General features: G+C 45.5%; 1 non-coding gene across 1 annotated transcript; it reads right to left on the reverse strand.

The window, feature by feature from the left end:
- Window positions 1-19,066: 19,066 nt before the first annotated feature.
- TRNAH-GUG (transfer RNA histidin (anticodon GUG)) lies at window positions 19,067-19,138 on the reverse strand. The gene has a single exon. It is a non-coding gene; the product is annotated as a tRNA-His (tRNA).
- Window positions 19,139-20,441: the final 1,303 nt, after the last annotated feature.

The following is a 20,441-nucleotide window of genomic DNA, read 5'->3' on the forward strand; positions in this document are numbered from 1 at the left end:
GACCTACAGATCAAGGCATGGTCTTGTTATATCGATGACGTGCTCGTCATCTGGCAAGGCTCACAAGAATAAGCTAAAGCCCTTCTAGTTTGGCTTAATGACCTAAATAGGAATTTACTAATTACTATGACAATCGAGCAAGAGTCTATTAATTTCTTAGACTTGACTCTGTACCATGAACAAGGGAAATTCATAGTTAAGCCCTTCCATAAGAGTACTGACAAAAACTCTGTGCTCCATTACCAGTCACACCACACCAAGCATTGAAAACACAATCTGACCATTGGGCAGTTTTTGAGATTGAAATGGAATAGCACAAGCCCAATAGCTTACGAGGATGAAGCAAAGCATCTCAAGAAGAAACTTAAAAATAGGGGATACGCAAGAAAATTAATTTTAAAGGCTGCAAAATAAGCTTTTAATAACCACAGGGCTGCGTTGCTTGAAGACAAAACTAAGAAGACCTTAGAAGACAGAATTGTGTGTGTTAACATGTTCACTAATCACAGCCTGGCGATTCGAAACATAATCTCCAAGCATTGGGAAGTCTTTAAAACAACCGAGGCCAACCCTGATATTCCCTTGTTTGCTTATAAAAAATACCACATCTATTGGTAATATGGTGAGTCAGAGTAGGCTAAAAATAAAACTCACCCCGTGACGAGCATTACAAGTCAGTGGGGATTAGCATCAGTGGTAGGACACCACCCATGCGGAAACTGCCTTGTGTGTAAACTAACGACATGCAGCAAGGAAGTTAATTTGGGTTTGAACAAAACCTGGATACAGAAAGTTTTTGAATTGCAATACTGATCACGTTGTATATATGATCAAGTGCCGTCATGCGACCTGATGTACATTGGGAAGACCAATAGGAAAATCAGAACTCGAATAACTGAACACAAAAGTTGTCTGAAGAATAAGATTATCCAGGCACCAACTTTAAAGAGAGACAACATGGCTTTGAGGATTTCCAGTGGACTGTTCTATTGGTGGTTAAAGGTGAAAACCCAATCTCCAGAAATAAGAAATTGCTGCAAAAAGAACAAGAGCTCATATATAAAACTTGTTGTGATTTCAAAGGGCTGAATGAGGCCATCGAGTGGCATAAAATCAAATGAAATCTTTAGATTCTCATTAGCCAGATTAGGCACTGGGAAGGCATTGGGGCATTCCCACTAACAAGAGGGGAGCCCCATTATGATGAAAATCAAACAGTTGAGGGCCTAGGGTAGTGTTTTCCAGCTCCCTGGTTATCCCTTATTGAACAATACCCACAGGAATAGAGTGACCTATAACATATTGTAATGGTGGCCGTGATCGATCCAATGCAATATAAACTAGGACTCTTTTTCTGATTAGGATGACTGAACCTGATAGGTCAAGTTGCAAAGTACGATGAGGATCAGACTCAACAAACGAATCGTCGCAGCATGTAATATGGATGAATGAGGACATTGCAGCTTCGGCCACTTCAAGATGGCTGCCCCATCGTACCCGGCTGGCTGTCCGTTTTCGCTGTCAACCAGAAATGGCGGTCATCATGAACAATTTAAATAATGGACAAGTAGCCGCTCGCGAGTTATACCTTACCAGCGGTGAGAGCACGGCGCTTGTTAGAGAGAGCAAACGTAATCAGAAGTCTGCATTTAAGACTGCGATTTACAGGCAGCAGGTAAGCGGGTTGCTTGGTTCTCTCTATTAATGTGAGGATGAACTAGAACGGTTCGAGATGTACTCGAACCGAGTCAAAACATTTCATGTTTGAATCTGCAGTAGTCTACTGAGACTGTAGCCCTTTTTGAACAAGCGCTCTACGCTGAGGAGTGCATTATTAGATGCATTGTCATTCTCGTTTGGGAAAGGCCATCGATTACTTCTAGTAATATGGGATCAGTGTCTGTTATTTTCCTTAGATAACAGCGTAGGCATGATCAGCCTTTATAAAAGGACTCTTTAATCGTTGACTTTTAGGAGAGTCTGCACTGCAAGTTCGTTCCTGGATTTCTACATCAAGGGAACGGTAAGCCTTTTTAAGACACTGTAGGAGGGCTTACACCATGACTAGAGAGCAATCTGTGGGGGGATACACTTCACCACACTAATGGAGTGCGGTTTCTCCTTTCAATAGACACCAGATTGTTCCAAGGGACAGGATTGGATTAGTATACAGAACATTTGAAAGAAGATCTTACAACTGAACTAGTTTCTGAGCTTAAACTGAAGAAGTTGAGACAAGGTAAGCATAATTCGATTGACAATTGTAAATTACTATAAAGAGAGAAGGGTGAATGTGGATACCGGTTTATGGATGTAGTCTGATACAATTTGTATGTATTCCCTAGATTACCCTGTCCCGTGTGGACCCGAGTCTAACCTTAAGAATATTGGTGATTCCAGGTTACCTGTGTAGACTACTCCCACTCGCCGGCGAGGTAAGGCTTTATCCTTACCCCAACCTTTTGCAGACTATTTGCTGCTAGGTTATTAACCATTTTGAGGTGAAACCTGTTTTTTTAATCTTTTATTAACAGTTATCCATTTGTTAATACACACAACGTGGTGCGACACAATAGATCATCTACAATCTATTTGAAAGTCAAAGTGACCATTTTCTATCCTCCTGAAGAAGGTTCCAGATGCAAACAGTGAACCAAAAAATGTTGAGGCCGAGATCTAGAAATTGTATTAGATTAATATTTGGATCATAGGAGATCGAACTCTAGTGGAATAGCATACTGAGTTTCTACCCTGAAGTTGTTTGCGTTTTTGCTTTATTAATAGTTGTGGTGAATTTTTGCCACCAAACGATATATGTTGTTGTGAGTCACTAGCACTTTATTTTAAAGATTTTATGATGTGTCGAGACTAAATGTCTTTTATTTAGAAATTGTCAATTCGAACATTGTTTTAAAAATTCTTTTTTCTATGAATAAAATTGTAAGCTTTTGCACCAATTGATTAAGTGATTGTGGATGATCTGTTTTTTTAATGCACCTACCTTTCCTCTATATATACTCTATCTCATTCCCGAAGTAAGGTAGAGTTTCTACTACCTGAGTAGTGGTTATTTGGGCTTCCCTCAATAATAGAGGCGAACTGTATCCCTTGTCATCAATTCAACACTGGAAACATGATGAAGACACTGAAGGGGACATTGTCCCACCATCGAGGCCCTTCAGGGAACTCTGTATTGATTACAATGATATGATCAACAGTTGTTGTAATTATTGTTACCTTTTTGTTGTGGTATGTGGTTTTTCCCATTGGCTTCAGGCTGGACCCTGTACTCACCCTGATGTTAAATCAGCAGCGACATTTTGGGTGTAGGAGGTATTTCCTCGGTGGGGGATATATGAGGCCCTGAAGTCTTATAATGGGACTCACTTCGTTAACAAACGCTTTTTCTGAAATTACTTCTCTACAGACCAACTGCATTGTCGAGCACTTAAGTGGTTTATTGAAGTTGCGATTTCTAAAATCTGCAACTCACTTTCCCAAAATTGGTTGTGCTGTTTGCCCCCCAGCATTGTTCTGCCTTAGAAATCAGCCAGGAAAAGGCCATCATTTGGCCCCTCCAAGATTGTGGCGGGGGAGGTGGCTACAAACACCACTCTTACAAGCACGCACAATCTCGCATGAACAGAAATGTGTGGACATCCGAGGGGAAGATGTTTCAGGGCTACCTTAGAAGCTTAACCAAAAGTGCTACAGTTAATTCTTCACATATTGCATCTTGTCACCAACATCTGGCTGCATCTGAAGGTGTCAATCGGGAGTCCCTACAACAGCTGCAACTCTTTCTGGGGATTATGTTTTTGTCAAAACTTTAGTCTGCTTTTGGAATGAATGCATGTTCCATGGGCCGTATTGGATAATCTTTGGCACACCGAGTGCAATTAAGGTGGAGGGTCAGAAGTACTGGATCCACCTCTGCAATGTACGAAGAGTCACTAGCACTGCTCCACAGTCGTAAGAGCAAGACCCTGCTGAAGACCAACCCAAGGATGCATAAATTGAGCACTCCTGTGAAACTTGTGACATCGTTTAGAGTAGGGCGTCCTTGTGGACAAATGGTCATTAACTTTTCTTCGAGCATTCAAGAGACTGCACAAAAAGAACATGAATGTTAGGATGTATATTTTTTGTTTTTCTTTTCTCTCTTTCTTCCTTGTATAGGGGTAATTAAAACTATAGGTAGGAATGTAAATATTGATAATGCATTTGTTAGTAATGTAGGGTCTCATGGCGTATTAATGCCCAGAGAAAAAAAGGGAAGAATTGTTTACAACGAAGGGGTGGGTTTGGATAGTATTGTGGATGTACATTGCCTTGAGTCTGATTACTTATGGTACAACCACATGCGGACGGTGGGAAGGGAGAGGTCGCCAGATTCCTGCTATATCTGTTTCCTCATCCCCCATGCTTCTGGCATTCCCAATATGTTAATTCTACGTGAAATATCACCTCAGATAGAACAGTGTACACCTTGCCCTATGCAGAGTATGTGGCCTATTTCAAGGACAATCAGTACAAGCTACGGTCATATCAGTTGAGGAAAATGAGTGTGCACAAAAGGAGAGAAAGGAGCAGGAAAATGTGCGATACAATTTACTTTCTCAAATGAAATTAGAAGGCTCTGTGTTTTTGCACAATCAATGGGAGCAGGGAATGATGAGTTGCAAAGCGGGAGGAATGAGTGGGTGCAACAAAAAAGCAGTGCCACAGATCAATGATGAGTGTTCTGAGACTTGGAATATGTATGTTAGAAAACTGCTGTGGGTGAAACAAAAGGAAAAACCTGTCAAGATCCAGTTGCTGACACATTTTTTCTTGTGTTTTAGGAGCAATGGCATTGAACCAGTGTGGGTTAAATAAAACTGCGGCAGGACTTTACAACTTGCAGACCTTGCCGGTGGAACTTCCACAGTTATGGACTGTTTTGGGTCGGCAGAGACCTGGCTTATCTTCAGCTCCCATCGGCTTGACGGGGAGTGCACAGTCTTTATATGTTGTATTCTCCCATACTGGTCGTGTCTGAGGCTCATCTTGTCGTCTTCAATGTGCCACCCTGAGCCACCTCTGTGCCCCGGTGCCCCTTTTCCCACAATGTGCTATGAAATTGAGACTTCTGAAGGACATAAAATGTTAGGTTTTTTACGTAGATATACTTAGAGTAATTATATATCATCGACTTCTTCAGAGACTTTGAGGAACATTCCACACCATTAACGACTCTTTAGTAGAACTGAGATAATATTTGTCTCCCTCTTGGCTCCTGGTGTCCAAGCCATAGTCAAGGTGCAATGGCTGCAAGTCACCAGTTATGAGATGCTCCAGTTTTCTAATCATACAGAGAACGGGTTCAACGCAATCAAGGAGGAAATGAGGGCTATCCGCCTTATGACACTTTAGAATCGGTGCACACTTGAGCTCCTAACTGCTATGGCGGTAGGGGTGTGTCAAAAGATGTGTAGCTCTTGCTGTATCTATGGGCCTCCTAATGATTTGGACAATGGCTCCTTGTCCCTCACTATTAGCCCTTACATAATCTTCATATAGCCATGGAAAAGGAGGCTGGAATTCAAAGTGATACATGGCTGCATTCTCTGTTTTCTTAGGTACCGTCTTGGTTGAGCCAGATTGTCAAGATACCAGTGCCTATTTTTGTTTTTCTGCATGTCATTTTCTGTTCTTGTCAGGTACTGTTGATATGCTGTTCTGCCAAGATACATAGAACAGCCGCTGTGATGCCAGTTACTCTGTCTGCAGGTAAGGCCACTCTATCTTAAAACATACTGGCATGCAAACAGAGTAAGTGATGAATCTGAGTCTGATTGGGTCTCCAGATACTCTTTTGTGTCCTCCACCTGATTTAAATAACTATGTGGAGCGTTGGGTATATCGTGGGAGAGATGGAGGATGAGTGTTTTTGCACACTGGAGGATTACGCTCATAGTGGAGAGAGCATACAGTATGTTTGTAAGGTATGGGTCCCCAAAGAAGATTATCAAAGAGACAGATGAGAATAGTTAGAGGAATTTATATAAGTGCTACTTTGTGTTTCGTTTTTTAATACATTTTAGATTGCATCATGTAGTAACATAATAGGTGACAGTGTGAGCACAATGTTCTCATATGGAATACAACGTTGTAACTTCATAACACCTTGAGTCGGGTGGCTAGGATCTATGTGCTTGTGAGAGAAGGGGGGTCTGACAATAGAGAAAGCAGTTGTAAAGGGATGCAGTAATCTTATGTAGTGAACATGTGGGAACTCAAAATGATTTAGGTTGGAGATACTGTTAGAATATTACGGTGTTATGAGTTTTATCGCAAACGCATAAGAAATTTGCAGATTGCAGTCCTTTCGTAGTTAGGGCCTGTGTAGGTCATGGAATATTTGGTTTGCAAAGGCTGACTTTCTTTAGCTCTGGGTGTTTGGATGACCGGGTCAAAAGTCGGGGAGGAAGTGAACCACGTCAAGCAGCCCCTTTGCCGGCCAAATGGTCTCTGGAGGTGAGGACAGAATGAATTGCTATCAGGTTGGCTTTTTATGGCCAGAGTGGATGTGTAGATAAGAGGGACAAAGTTCCTGAGAATACAAAGCCTTGTTATTTGATGATCAGTAGGGTCTGGTTAGGTTGTGAGGGTCCAATTGGGGGTAGGTAATAAATGTATGGAATGGATATTCAAGGGCAGAGCTTGACTGGGTCTTTATGGTTCCATCTGGATTCGCAGGAAGATAAGCAGATGGAGGTCATAATGACGTGAGGCTAAGGAATGCAGAAGGAACAGTTTAAGATGGCAGCTTGTCTGGGGCGATAAGGAGGTTATTGTTCAATCAAAGGAATGGTCACTGTTTTCTCTCCTCCCTCTAATGTAGGAAATTGTATCGAAGCTATGCACATCACATAATGGGTTAACATTTTCCTGATAAATGGGGCGATTTAACTGTTGAATTGTTTTGAGTTAATAAACCAATTATATTTTAGGATGTAATGACTGATTACAATGAGACCACATGTAAAGGGGATTGTGTTTAGTAAATGAATCCAATGAGATTAGCGAGTGTAGGGGATGATTAGGTTTCTTTGTATAAGGTTAGCCAATGAGGGTCGTGGGTTGACGTTGTAACTGATATGTGTGTCATTATGTAAATTATGTTAGGTTGTGCATGAAAGCTATGACTTTGTTGAGCACTGGAATTGTTCATTTTCAGCTTCACAAAGCTGACAGACCCCCTGCAGCTGTTTGCATTATAGACCTCTGCCTTAATGCCAGTAAGACTGAGATTCTACTCATCGCCACACCCACTCCCTCTTTCCCTGTTGCTCTCTGGCCGGCGACTCTTGGCCCTCTTCCTGCTCCCTCCTGCAAGGCTAAAAACCTCGGGGTCATCTTCGACTCCACAATCTCCTTCTCTCCTCACATCTCTGACGTCTCTAAGAAGTCACACTACCAGCTGCACCTCCTCAGAGGTATTCTCCCTTTCCTCTCCTTCCCCCGGAAGCTCGCTGTCTCCAGAGCCCTGGTTCTCTCTAATCTGGACTACTGTAACAGCCTCTATCTAAAACTGCCTGCCTCTACTCTCCGCCCTCTGCAACTTATCCAAAACAGGACTGCGAGACTTGTCCTTGGCCTCCAGCCCAGGGATCGTATCTCTCCAGGACTGAAATCTCTGCACTGGCTCCCAGTGGCTGCGAGGATTACGTTCAAAACCCTCTGCATTGTCCACAAGGCCTTCTGGGGCCTGGGGCCGAAATATCTTCAACTCTGTCTTCCTAAATATCTTCCTTCTCGAGCTCTTCGCTCATCCGCCTCCAACTCCCTCAGGGTCAGTCGCTTCTCCAAGCAACGAGTGGGCGGTAGATCTCTGTCGTCGGCAGGGGCCTCCCTCTGGAACAGCCTTCCTGCCTCTCTTAAACTTGAAGATGACCATCTCCGGTTCCTGAAGCACCTCAAAACCTTCCTCTTTGCTTCTGCTTTCTCTCCTCCTCTCCCCTGCTGAATTCCTGGCTGATACTGCACTGGTTACCTGGCCACCCTTCTGTTCTCGGGCCCAGGCCCCGCCAGCTGCACACCCGCACTGCCTCCCTGGCAAACCTTGTACCTGGGGACTGTTTTCTGTAGCCCTACAGTCCCCTGCCAGTACTTATCTGCACTTACTCTGCACTTGGCGCCTTCTGGCCGTTACTATCTTGTTATTCTACTATCCTATGTACTGCACTTCCCCTCTCCCCTCCCCCTTGCACTTTTCCCTTTCCCCCCTCCCACGCACTTGCGCGATCTGAATGACACTTGGCCTAGTAAGATCGTTGTCTGTCTTCCCTTTTTCCCCCTCCCTTGCCTCGTCGCGCCTTGAAACACTTGTGTATAGGCGCGTTATAAGTGCCATATCATATCATATCATAACGTGCATTCACTCTCTTTTTTTTTTGTTATTATTTTTTTGTGTCGAGTTTTGGGTTTACCCTTCTACAAAAGTCCAAATCAAAAGTTACCGTCCAGGTCCAAAAGCTCCTATGCGATCCCTGTCACTACAATAAACAATATGTTCTAGTTTTTCTTCTGGTCAGGAGAATGGCTCGCTTCTCCTGGATGTAAATGTCTCTCAAAGTAAAGGTTCTAAGGTTTCCAATATAACAGTTCTGTAATGGTTTCACTGGGCTAGGAGAATGACTCCCTTCTCCTAACTTGTGTCCCAATGTTCCTTATGTTTTACAGCAACACTTGCAGTTCTCTCATTGAGGTGTGCACACACTCTACTTTCTTTATACTCTTTGGCTTGCCCCCACTGGGATGACAAAGATGCCCCCTGAGTCCCTCTACCACCCTTTTGCGGACTGTCCCGGGAACAGTGGTACGAAATGGTTCACTACTTAGATCTGGACACACTTTAGATGCAATTATCTTCAGAGATGGACTCTCGACTGCCACCTCACCAGTACCAATCGTATGAAGTGACCATATGATTGATGTGGGCATCAATACCGAGTTGCATGATGCCCACAAACATAAATCTACTGGCGACAAACAAAAGAAACTGGAAAGGACTTGACCTGGAAACCCTAACACATAGATTGGAATCTACCAAACCCAACACCTCACAGCTAAATAGAATGACGTGATAAATCCAATGGAGTCATCACTCATTTCCCAGCGGTTACTTCCTCTCATGTGGCCAGAGGATGGCAGCATCTACCTGTTCCTGACCCTGGGGGTGGCTACATGAGGGAGCATCACATGGCAGGAGACAGCCTCCAGGGAGATGCCATGGCTTCATTGGCTGAGACATGGTATCCCCATTTACCCATGAAGATGACCATTTTATACCTGATACCATCATGGCCTACTGTCATATATCTACACCCTCTGATAGGGAAACTAGAACACTTTCCCAAAGCTCTGTAGATCAGACTTCCATCCCTTATCTAAAATGTGGAAGACCCAATACAATATTTTCCAGTTCTAATTATTCACTATTTAGAACTGATATATCATTTGGCACTGTTGAAAGTGATTTTGCAAGTAATGAACGTCACCCAAAAAAAATGAACCCCTTTTCCGACAATCACCCAAATACTGGAACGAGGAGGAGGGAAAGAGCAATGCAGAATGAAAGAAGTCCCAAGCTCAATGAACATTCTTGTTGTTTTCAAAGTACACCTGCACGCGGGAGATTTAAAGATCAGAGACCAAGTCATTGCAGCTGCTGCTGCTTGGAAGAAGACGTGTGAGCTTCCGAGGCCTGGAAGCACAGACCTGTGTGGCAGAGACAAGCAGCTCACCAGAAGGGAAAAAGAGAAATGCTGCAGGTTGCACCGCAGACACGCCAGGAGACACTGTAAGACTCCTGGGCATTAAGCAACCACGGAAGGCAATGTTTTACCTGCCGGCACCTGGAACTTGACCGGCATGCTGAGGCAAGGCTGTGGGAGACACCGGAGCGAAGCAAGAGCAGTCCAGAGGTGAAAGCGGGCAGCACACATTTATCGCGTAGGTGCGAACGGGCCCGGGTGACCAGAAGAGCCGATGACTCAGTGCAAATACTCCGGGGACCCCGGGGCAAATGGGCGACCACGCCAAATACAAACTGTAATAATTAAAGTCTCACAAGGAGAGAAAGTAAAGAGAGGAAATGAGAAACAAGAAAGCATCTTGCAATTTAGACCCCTAACTAGATATGATTGTATGGAATACAATATGTGGGGAAGCCAATTTGGAATGAGAAACAGAAAATAATATTGCAAATAAAACTCCTAACAATATATGAATGTATGAAATATATATATATATATATATATATATACATATATATATATATATATATATGTATATATATATATATATATATGCGGGGAATTCAAATCGAATGATGTATCAAGGAGATATAATATACAAAAGAGAGTATGACCAACTGTGGAAGTAAGAAAGAGACTAAATGAAATTATAAGAAGCTCTGGCAGGAGAGTATACCAGGCAATGATCAGTGTGAATACAAGTAGTCCTGGGGCAGGTGAGTATACCAGGCAGTTGCAAGTCTACAAAGAGAAATATAGAAGCTGTGCTTACCAGACAGGAGACCATTTTTTAAGTGGAACTACAAAGCTAAACAGCTTTGTAAATAACACTACTGTTGTGGGCCATGAAAGACACAAAGAACTGTTAGACCAAGAATCATTTGTGTTGAGGAGAATTCCAGGGGAAGGGAACCACCTTTTGGAGCCATGCTGTTTACCCCTGGAGAACTTTTGTTTTGGAGCCGTTATTCTTGCTTTACAAACTCTTTTGCAATCACCTAGGTTAAAAACATTTTCCTTTTCACCTTATAGCGTAGTTTATAGTGTGAGGTCAGAATAGAACTGTTGGACACAAGGACAGCTTTGATTTTGACATACTGACAGACAGATTCTTAGTTTTTGGTTTTAGGTAGGGAAATTCCTCTTATCGCAGGGTCACAGAGGCCTTTTCCCAACCTCTTTGTTTTCAATAAAAGACTTTAACCAAAAAGAAAATGAACTTGTGTCCGAGTTTCATTCCTGACTCTTCACAGACACCAGACTCGGTGGAAGAGGAGCTTCACACCTGGATCACAGATGTGCTAGATCAATTAGAACCCCTAACACTCTTCAAATCCGCTCCAACAAAAAACAAAAACTGGAAAAATTATAGAGAAAACACCACAACCAACTGGACAAAGCCAAATACCAACGACAAATTCAAATATACAAATCAGCTGTCCTGAAAGTCACAAATGCATACTATCTAGTTCGCAACAGATAAACAAAAAGAAACGTTCAAAATCATCAAGGAAATAAAGAATCCAACTTCTTGCAAGACTGCATCATACCATCGTTAACCCTATGTGACAATATCACAACCCATCTAAGAGCAAAAATAGAAGTAATACAATGGATCATCGATGCAGGCCGCAGTAGCACAAACACCCTACCAGTAACCAGCAGTCCATCAACCAGTGCAACACTCAATCGATTAAACCTATAAGCGAGGAAAGGTTTGACAAACTAACTAAAGACACCAAGATTGCCGGATGACCCATGCCGACCGGATATCTACAAAAAACTTCTCAACCACAAAACCCCAGGCTTATTCTTATGACTACTAATGAATCTATCCCTAAACACAGGTACAGTGCCAAAATCATTAAAATCGGTATACATGAAACCCCTCCTAAAAGATGAGAGGGGAAATACAGAAGACCCTACTGACTAAAGACCTATATCAAATCTACCATACCCAGCAAAGTCCTAGAGAACCACATCTACAAATAACTGCTCAATCATGTAGAAAGCAACAGAAAATTTGACCAATCACAAGTCCTCTTTCAACTCATTAAAGGAACTAAATCAGCACCCCTCTCCATATGGGGCAACCTAAAAATGAACCCAGACAACAGCACCCAATCGGCTCTCACACTACTGCACATATCAGCCGCTTTTGACACAATCAGAAATACAACGCTAACAAAGAAACTGGAGGAATGTGGCCTTAAAAGATCTTGACTACAATGGCTGAAATATTTCCTCATCAACCGAACCGAAAGAGCACACCTACCACAATTTACATCAAACACAAAAAATATCACCTGTGGTGTACCACAAGGATCAAGCCTCTTCCCACACCTCTTCAACATCTACATGACTCCCCCAATGAAACTCATTAAACATATGGACTGCCAGCCTACTGCTAAGCAGACGACACCCAACTCATCTTCAAGATATCTTCCAACCGTGATCCTGACAACAGCCTCCACAAATACCTCGACACCTGGATTACAAACAACAATCTCAAGCTAAGAACAAATATAGAAGCAATTCAACAGACCATTGTCGTAACCAGTGCATCAGCAACCACCACAACACTCAACCGGTTCCAACCTATAAACAAAGAAATCTTCAACAAACTGATAAAAGGCACCAACCTCGCGGGATCCGCCAGTGACCCATGGCCACCAGACATCTTCAAAGAAATCCTCAACCACAGAACACTAGCATCATACTTCCGGCTACTGATGAACCTATCCCTAAACACACGAATAGTACCTAAAATGTTCATAAAGCCCCTCCTAAAAAACAAAACAGGAAATTTGGAAGACCACTCCAACTACAGACCTATATCAAACCTACACTACCCAGCGAAATAACTGGAGACCCACATCTACAAAATACTACTCAACCATGTACAAAGCAACAGAACACTCAACCACTCTCAAGTCGGTTTCAGACCCATGAGAGGAACAGAATCAGCACTTCTATCCATATAAAATGACCTAAAAGTAAAGGCAAGCAAGAGCACCTAATCAGCCCTCTTACTACTAGACATATCAGCTGCATTCGACACAATCAGACACAAACCACTAATCCAGAGACTGGTGCAATGTGGCAGAAAACAGTCTGCACTGCAATGGCTAAAATCTTTTTTCACAATCAAACGGAAAGACCATACTTACCACCATTTACACCTAACACCAAAAACATCACCTGTGCCGTACCACAAGGATCTAGCCTCTGCCCACTCCTCTTAAACATCTACATGTCTCCCCTAATGAAACTCACTCAAACCCATGGACTGACCACCTACAACTACGCAGATGATACCCAATTCATGTTCAAGATAACATCAACCCAAGACCCAAATAACACCATCAACAAATGCCTCACAGACATATACATCTGGATAACAATTACCAATCTCAAACTAAACCAGACTAAAACAGAAAAAATTATCTCCCAGGATCCTTGCTGGTGAGAATCTACAGGGTGATGGTCCCTCGAAAGGGAAGGTGGGCAGCAGAAGCTGTCAGGAAACAGAGACGGAGCTGTGCACGAGAGCCGGAGGAGGCAGAATAACGCATACGGCGAACAGGCATTCCCGGCTGGGGAAAAGTGCACAGGAAGGAGCTGCCAATGCGGGTAAATGTCAGAAACACCAGAAACACTGAGCACTCAGCGGGAACGCGCATAACTTAGCGGTCCCTGAAAACTGCCAAAGTTTATATTATTGAATACTAAATTGAATGAAAACGGCAAAGTTACCCTTAATGAACATGGAAAAGAACTGCTGGCGTGTCCAGGGCAGCTGTTGTGAGCCGTGGAAGAGGAGAGCCCAGAAAATCCTGTTGCCTGATAAGCAACACCCCCCTTGCCTTCATGACCTCATGCAGTGACACGGAGCAGTGAAGCCTGGCGTGTCAAGGGTGGATCTTGTGAGCCGTGGGCTGTTTGGAGTAGTAGGCATCCTGACACTCAACACCTATCCAGCGGCAAGATCGATGGATTCGTGAAAAAAAGCCCTTTTCCTTGCCGTTACAGACTAGTGCGCAAGTTAGGTGATCTAGCAATTCCTTCCATTGTCCCTCTGTTGTTCATTGGTTGTCGGTAAAGGGTTCCGGCATCTCAGCGCTGCTTCACCATTGCAAGTTGCTAGTATGGCTGGCATGGCAGAGGACAAACGTGCGAAGCAAAAGGTGGCGTACACACGTGTACAACACCGTTTGCCTTGTATTTTTGCACTCCGCCAAGCAAATGACCAAAATTTGGCAGCAGGGAGTCTTCTACCTGTATGACTACACGGAACCGCTCCCCGCCGCCAAATAACGCATTTGAAGAACATGAGCTCCACTGTGTTTTATCTGGAGTCCGTGATTGTATTTGTTATGTATGACCCTCCCATGTGTATTGCCCCTTTAAGGGGATGTGTCCCTCCCACGTGTATTGCCCCTTTAAGATGGGCCATGACTGTGTCATGGCCCAAGCTAATAAAAGTAGCCCCTGCAGCCACATGAAACAGAACGGCTGCAGACTCCAGAAGAGGAACTCCTGAGTCGGTGTCTCATTCCATGTAGGGTTCAGGCCTTCACGTGGGAGCACCGGCCTGCATGCCCCAATGCCGTGGGACCCTCGTGCTAGCATGGTGGCAGAGGTCCGCATGGTCAGGGGTACGGCAGGCGCGGCTCCCACCCCAATGGTGCTGGTGTTACCTAGCACCATGGGGCCTGCCGGATGACCAGGGCAGACCGCGAACCCTACAGGCACTGGGCCTGTCATGTGTCGATGAGTATCACACTATGGGGGCCTGCCGGATGTCAATGGCAGGCCAGCCACCACATTGGCAACGAGGAAAGAGGAGCCCTGCGATGCCTCCTCTCCGTCTCACCTGTCCCTCCGTTGCGTTTTCTCCCTCTTGGTGGAAGGGAAGAGGAGATGCAGGCCACCGCCACGAAAGAAGTATCACCTCCGGCCCGGCTGTGAGTTGTGCTGCATACCTCCCTGCAGCACTCCCAATTGTGCTGCCCCATCCCCGGCAAAGAAATTGAGCTGCGGCAAACAAAGGAACAGTGGTGGCCCCCCGTCAATCCGGCGATTCTCCCTGGCCGTGGCCCTCAGCAATGAGGGTGCTCGTGCGGCCAGGGAGGGGGGCCAGCCTGCAACCCCTGCGGCATCATCCGCCGCGGTGGGGCAAGCAATGGAGCGCCCCCAGACGCAACTAAAGAACCTCCCGCTGGGGAGGGAAAAGGCCTGACAAGGTGCAGCAGAGGAGCGCAGACTAAAGTCTGGAGCGAGTGACGGGTGGGTCCCGTGGGCTCCCCCCCCCAATGCGGGCGGCAGAACTGCTCTGTGTTGTCACGCCGCCGGAGCCCCCACAGTAATCCCGGAGCGGCGGTAGCATCAGAAGAGGTGCTCTGGCCGGGCGCCAAGGAAAATGAGGCTCCCGTACAAGAGCCCGGGCCGCTAGCAGTTTGTGATGACTGTGCTCCGGCGGGAGCAGAGAAGAAAAAAATGCGTGCTCCCTGCCGGAGCAGTTTTGGATAAAGATGATGGCCCTCTAAAGATTCCGGGCCCAGTGGTGAAAGGGTAAGGTGCTCCAAGTTGGAGCTGAAGGTACCCCAAGGCTCCAGCTCCATCCCAGGCACTCTTGCTACAGGGCCAGGAGGCGGTGATTGTGGTTTTTATGTGCTCCAAATCAGGGCACATGTAGCAGGGAATATAGCCCTCTATAGAGCCTGGGCCCTGCAGGGAAGTTCAAAGGATCCCCAATTCAGGGCAACGAAAAAATAAAAATAAAAGAAGGCAGTTCCATATCAAATGGCAAGGAGTACCCAATGGAACCCAGGACCACAGCAGTGGTGTGAGTCACGAACACTGCAACTGTATTAACCTCTCTGAGCAGTTGGCCTCAGGAATTGGGGGGGGGTAAGAAGAGGTGCCCCTGTGGACGTAGCGCTGTGCAATAAATGCATCAAGTGCATGGGCGCCTACCTGGTGGAGAGAAGGGAAACATCTCCAGCCTAGAGGAGACCTAGGCAGCAAGTGACCCCCCCAAAACTGTGCCACCACAGTCAACCTGCCTTCCCTATTAGGTGGCCCCAACACTGTGCCACCACTGTCAACCTGCCTGCCCTATTAGGTGGCACCAACACAGAGCCAATACAGTCACCCACCCTGCCCTCCAGGGGCCCTGACTGCCTACCACTGGCCAGGCAAGTGATGACATGCTTCAGTCTGGAGCAGTACAGCGAGGGCAAACATACTCCTATACTCCTAGAAGGTGTGCAAGGGGGAGGGGGCAGCTATAAGGTACTCCAGACTAGAGCAGACACTGTTTGCTCTGCAGGCATCAACATGGAAGGCAGACCAGGATGAGCCCGATCCATCCAGGGGAATGTGAGTAATCGCGTACTCCATGTCAACTCATGCCACAGTACAGAGCTAATGCACCAGCCCCACATCAGAACTCCAAGCCTAGGGTGCGTGAGCACACTGCACTCTGCGCATCGTATACCTCACTACTAGTGCAATGCCCAAGATGCTGCACGTGATGGACAAATTACTATGGGCACCAAAGACCGCCGTGTACAACTGAAGTATGGCATTGACCCAGCACCAACAATGGCCTCACCGTGGCCGATGTGGGACTTTCACCTTCATGCCCCTCAAGGTTCACAGCCATGAGCACCCGGGCATCCTGCGTTCTGGGCACCACACACCCCACCAGTATGAATGAGTAAGTGATGCTGCCTGCGCATGGCTGGGCAAAGTGAGGGGCCCCAACTCCAAGGAGGTGCCAGGCACTGTCAAGTGATCCGAGGGGGTGGTGCCCACCACGCACCTTTGGCGCCTATCCAGCCCAGCGTTGCCAGCCAGACAAGAACTGGTGCACTGCAACAGTAATCGAAAGGGAAGGCCAACCGGCATAGAAGTGATCACCTCCCGGCACAACGCCATCGGAACACAGTGACACCCTGCACGCCATGCCATCGAAGGACCATGCTAAACGGGGCTTGGGGGAGATACCTGCTGGACCCCCCGAGTTCAGCCAACAACTTGTGTCCGACCAACGAACCAGGCAGCCCTGGGCCCCAACGACAAGAGCCAGTGCATCGGACAATAAATGGGTTGCAGCTCATCATGAGTGCTTGTGTGCCCACTACACTCCTGGAGGGAAGAGATGCTCCAGACTGGGGGAACATTGCCAAAAAAAGGGATGAGTGATGTCCTGTCACCCCGTGCCCTATCAACAGCACCGTGCGCCATCAACAGCACATGGAGCAGCCTGGACGCCCAGCGACCTGCGTCTCGCTGCTCTGCTCCGAACATCAAGGGACTATGCCGATGTAGCCACTGGTACCTGCCAGGTGCGGCTTTGCCAGCCGTGAACTGTACAATCAATGTACCTGGATCCAGGAAGTGACTACTGAACGGACACTGATGCAAGACGAACTGGTCTCCTGCAGTCCTGCAATTGCTTAAAGAGGACTCGGTAATCTTGGGTGTTTTGATGCTGTGAACCTGCATAGAAGGTACATGCTTAAAGTGGTCTCAGTAAAGAACAGTAACGTGAAGCTGTGATCCCGCAGTTGCGAGGTGTGCCTATAGTGCCAGCCACCAACCATGGCGTCTTATTCAGTAGCTGCAGTTCCGAACCCCAGGTTAATAAAGGGTTTTGTAAACTGTGGTAGAACTGTGTACATTCCACCGGCAGTTCACCGATCACGACTGTCACCTGCTGAGTATGTTTAGAATGGGTTAGTACGTGTTATGTCTATAACTATTTCAGTTAGCTATGTATGTGTCAGTGGCATATCCTAATATCTGTCTACTCCGCAGGTTCTGAAGAAGTATTTTGTCGTTCTGTAACGGGTGGGATGCATGTATGTCTCAGCACTGTTTGTTTTGTTCCTTATGAAAAAGGAGTAGTGTTATGTATGACCCTCCCATGTGTATTGCCCTTTAAGGGGATGTGTCCCTCCCACGTGTATTGCCCCTTTAAGATGGGCCATGACTGTGTCATGGCCCAAGCTAATAAAAGGAGCCCCTGCAGCCACATGAAACAGAACGGCTGCAGACTCCAGAAGAGGAACTCCTGAGTCTGTGTCTCATTCCATGTAGGGTTCAGGCCTTCACGTGGGAGCACCAGCCTGCATGCCCCAATGCCATGGGACCCTCGTGCCAGCATGGTGGCAGAGGTCTGCAGGGTCTGGGGTACGGCAGGCGCGGCTCCCACCCCCGATGGTGCTGGTGTTCCCTAGCACCAAGGGGCCTGCCGGATGTCAATGGCATGCCACCCACCACAGTATTCATAGTTTATGTTATTACACTAGTATTTCATTATAGGCTATTATTTAAAAAATCCTCACTCATGGTTTAATAACTATAGAGTTTAATAAATATTGGTGTAATTCTTGCATTTCACACCACAATGGTATGACACCAAGCGTACTCATAGCAACTTATTATAATGCCACTTCCTAAGATGCCTCCAAGTTCCAAAGAATGATGATGCTTCTTGCAGTGCCCTTTCTGTGAAGTCACTTATGTTGGTGTCAGCGCATATGCAAATTAGGACGTTTGCATATGTTTTGCACCACAGGGCCTGGACAGAGGTCTGACAGATAATTGTTCTGCACGTACAATGAATGGTCCTACAGTGTTGTTATTTTTTGTGCTGTGTATGTTACAATGCCCTCTTCCACTAACGTTATTAAAAAAGTGGATGGGGGCGGATAACATTAAGCGCACTGCAGGCTGCTCCTGGTGCTCTAACACGTCAAAAGTGTCCTGCAAAACCATTTTATAAAGTTGGTCACCCTACAACAATTATACTCTGATTACTGTAGTATATGAGGGTGCAAGAAAATGAAATCAAGACGATTGACTTTGTACATGCTGGTTTTGTTGATCCTTTTCACGTCCTATTCACTGCAGCCTGTCAGCCATCTAAAGCTATAAACGCTCTATCGCTGTTTTTAATGCAGTTAAACGTGCTTTGAAATCTGACCCTTGCAGCTAGTACAAAGTATTTACACAATGAAAACTACAGTGGAATATGCACAGAATTTAGCTTTTAGAAGTCATGATACTTGAAATTAGGAAATACGTTCGTTTATTGTCGTCTGAACCCCACAGAAGCAATAACGAAATACTGTTATTTTTTTCCCAATTTAAAAACTCAATTTCATTAAAATATCTCCCAAATTGCACGGGCTTTAAAAGAAAAAGAAATAAAAATTCTGCCCAACTGCCGTGACATTGCCTCACCGCAATGCCGTGACTCGGATTCGAACCGAGGTTGCTGCGGCCACAACGCAGAGTACTAACCACTATACGATCACGGCGAGCTACTTGGGCTCTGAAGCGTTCTTCGAGCGGAGCAGTAGTAGTACATGCAGTAAGCAATGAAGTCATATTAACTAATTAACAGCAGAATTAGTAGCTCATACTTTCTGAGTTAAAGTCATCAAAGTTTGCTGTGTGTTTTTTTAAATATCTATGTATAAAGAGAACAGCAACCAGACCGTGCTGTAACATGTCCATTAACAACTGCCATACACGTGACACTTCATTCAAAGTCAAATGGTGCTATGAAATCGAAATACATAAACGGCTTTAAGCACAACCACCCTGAATTCAACAAAGTCTGCGGGTGGGGGGAAAAAAAGAAACGTCAAACTGAATTCCACTATAGATTTTCAGAAAATATATACTAATAGTTGATGTCGCGTGGTTGTTACTCTCGGTCTTGGTAGTTGTTACAGTGAGGTTTTGAGAAAATACAAAGGCAGCTTTCCGTCTTCAAACCAACGTTACCGTACTAGTTACTGGCGAGCACTACCCTAGAGTCCACGCAGCATCACGTGATCGAAGCGACGTGTCCGCGGTGACCTCAGGCAGTCACGCAACATGGCGGCAGTTGGGCGTTCCTTTTGATTTATTGAGTCTTGAGTTTTACATTTATGAACAAAAACATGACGTTGAGATTGAGTTATCGAGTCACTTTGAGTTCAGAAGATAATCAATTAAAACTACGTTTACAACTTTAGATGGCTGACAAGCCACAGTGAAGAGCTTCAGCAAAACCAGCATGTGCAAAGCCATTGCAGTTTGATGTGCCCAGCGACAGTAATCCGATTACACGTGCTAGTTAGCTGGAGACAGTGGCGTCTCTAGAGATCATTATTAGGGTGGACAAACAAGTAGAGTTGCATAGCTCTCAGCCTTTCATGGCCCTTATGCGGGTGAAAACACCCGATTTTGTATTTGGCGGGTGAAAGCCCATTGATTCCTATGGGTTTGTAGGGAGCTAGGCGGGTGAGGGAGCTGCCTAAAATAACTCTCACCCCAATGCATTCCTATAGGGAAATGTATGTCTCCCGATTTCCTTGTGGAAATCTCACTCCCAGGTGCATCTCAATGTTGACATCACTGTGAGAGGTATGGATTTGGTAGAGCCAGGGTACACGAATAGGCCAGGGCCGCGCCAGATGGTCTGACAAACAGGAGCTGAGCCAGGTACATGGCTGCATAAAACCTGACATTGATTATTTTGCCAAACACACACATGCATGGGCAGTCTGTGCAGCTGCTCAGTGTCCAAAGACACTAGCTGCCTGCCTCCAGCATATGAAGTGATATTGTTTT

The sequence above is a fragment of the Ambystoma mexicanum genome, assembly GCF_040938575.1.
Source record: "Ambystoma mexicanum isolate Mex_15411 chromosome 12 unlocalized genomic scaffold, UKY_AmexF1_1 Mex_chr12_unloc.1, whole genome shotgun sequence".
Taxonomy (NCBI): Eukaryota; Metazoa; Chordata; class Amphibia; order Caudata; family Ambystomatidae; genus Ambystoma; species Ambystoma mexicanum.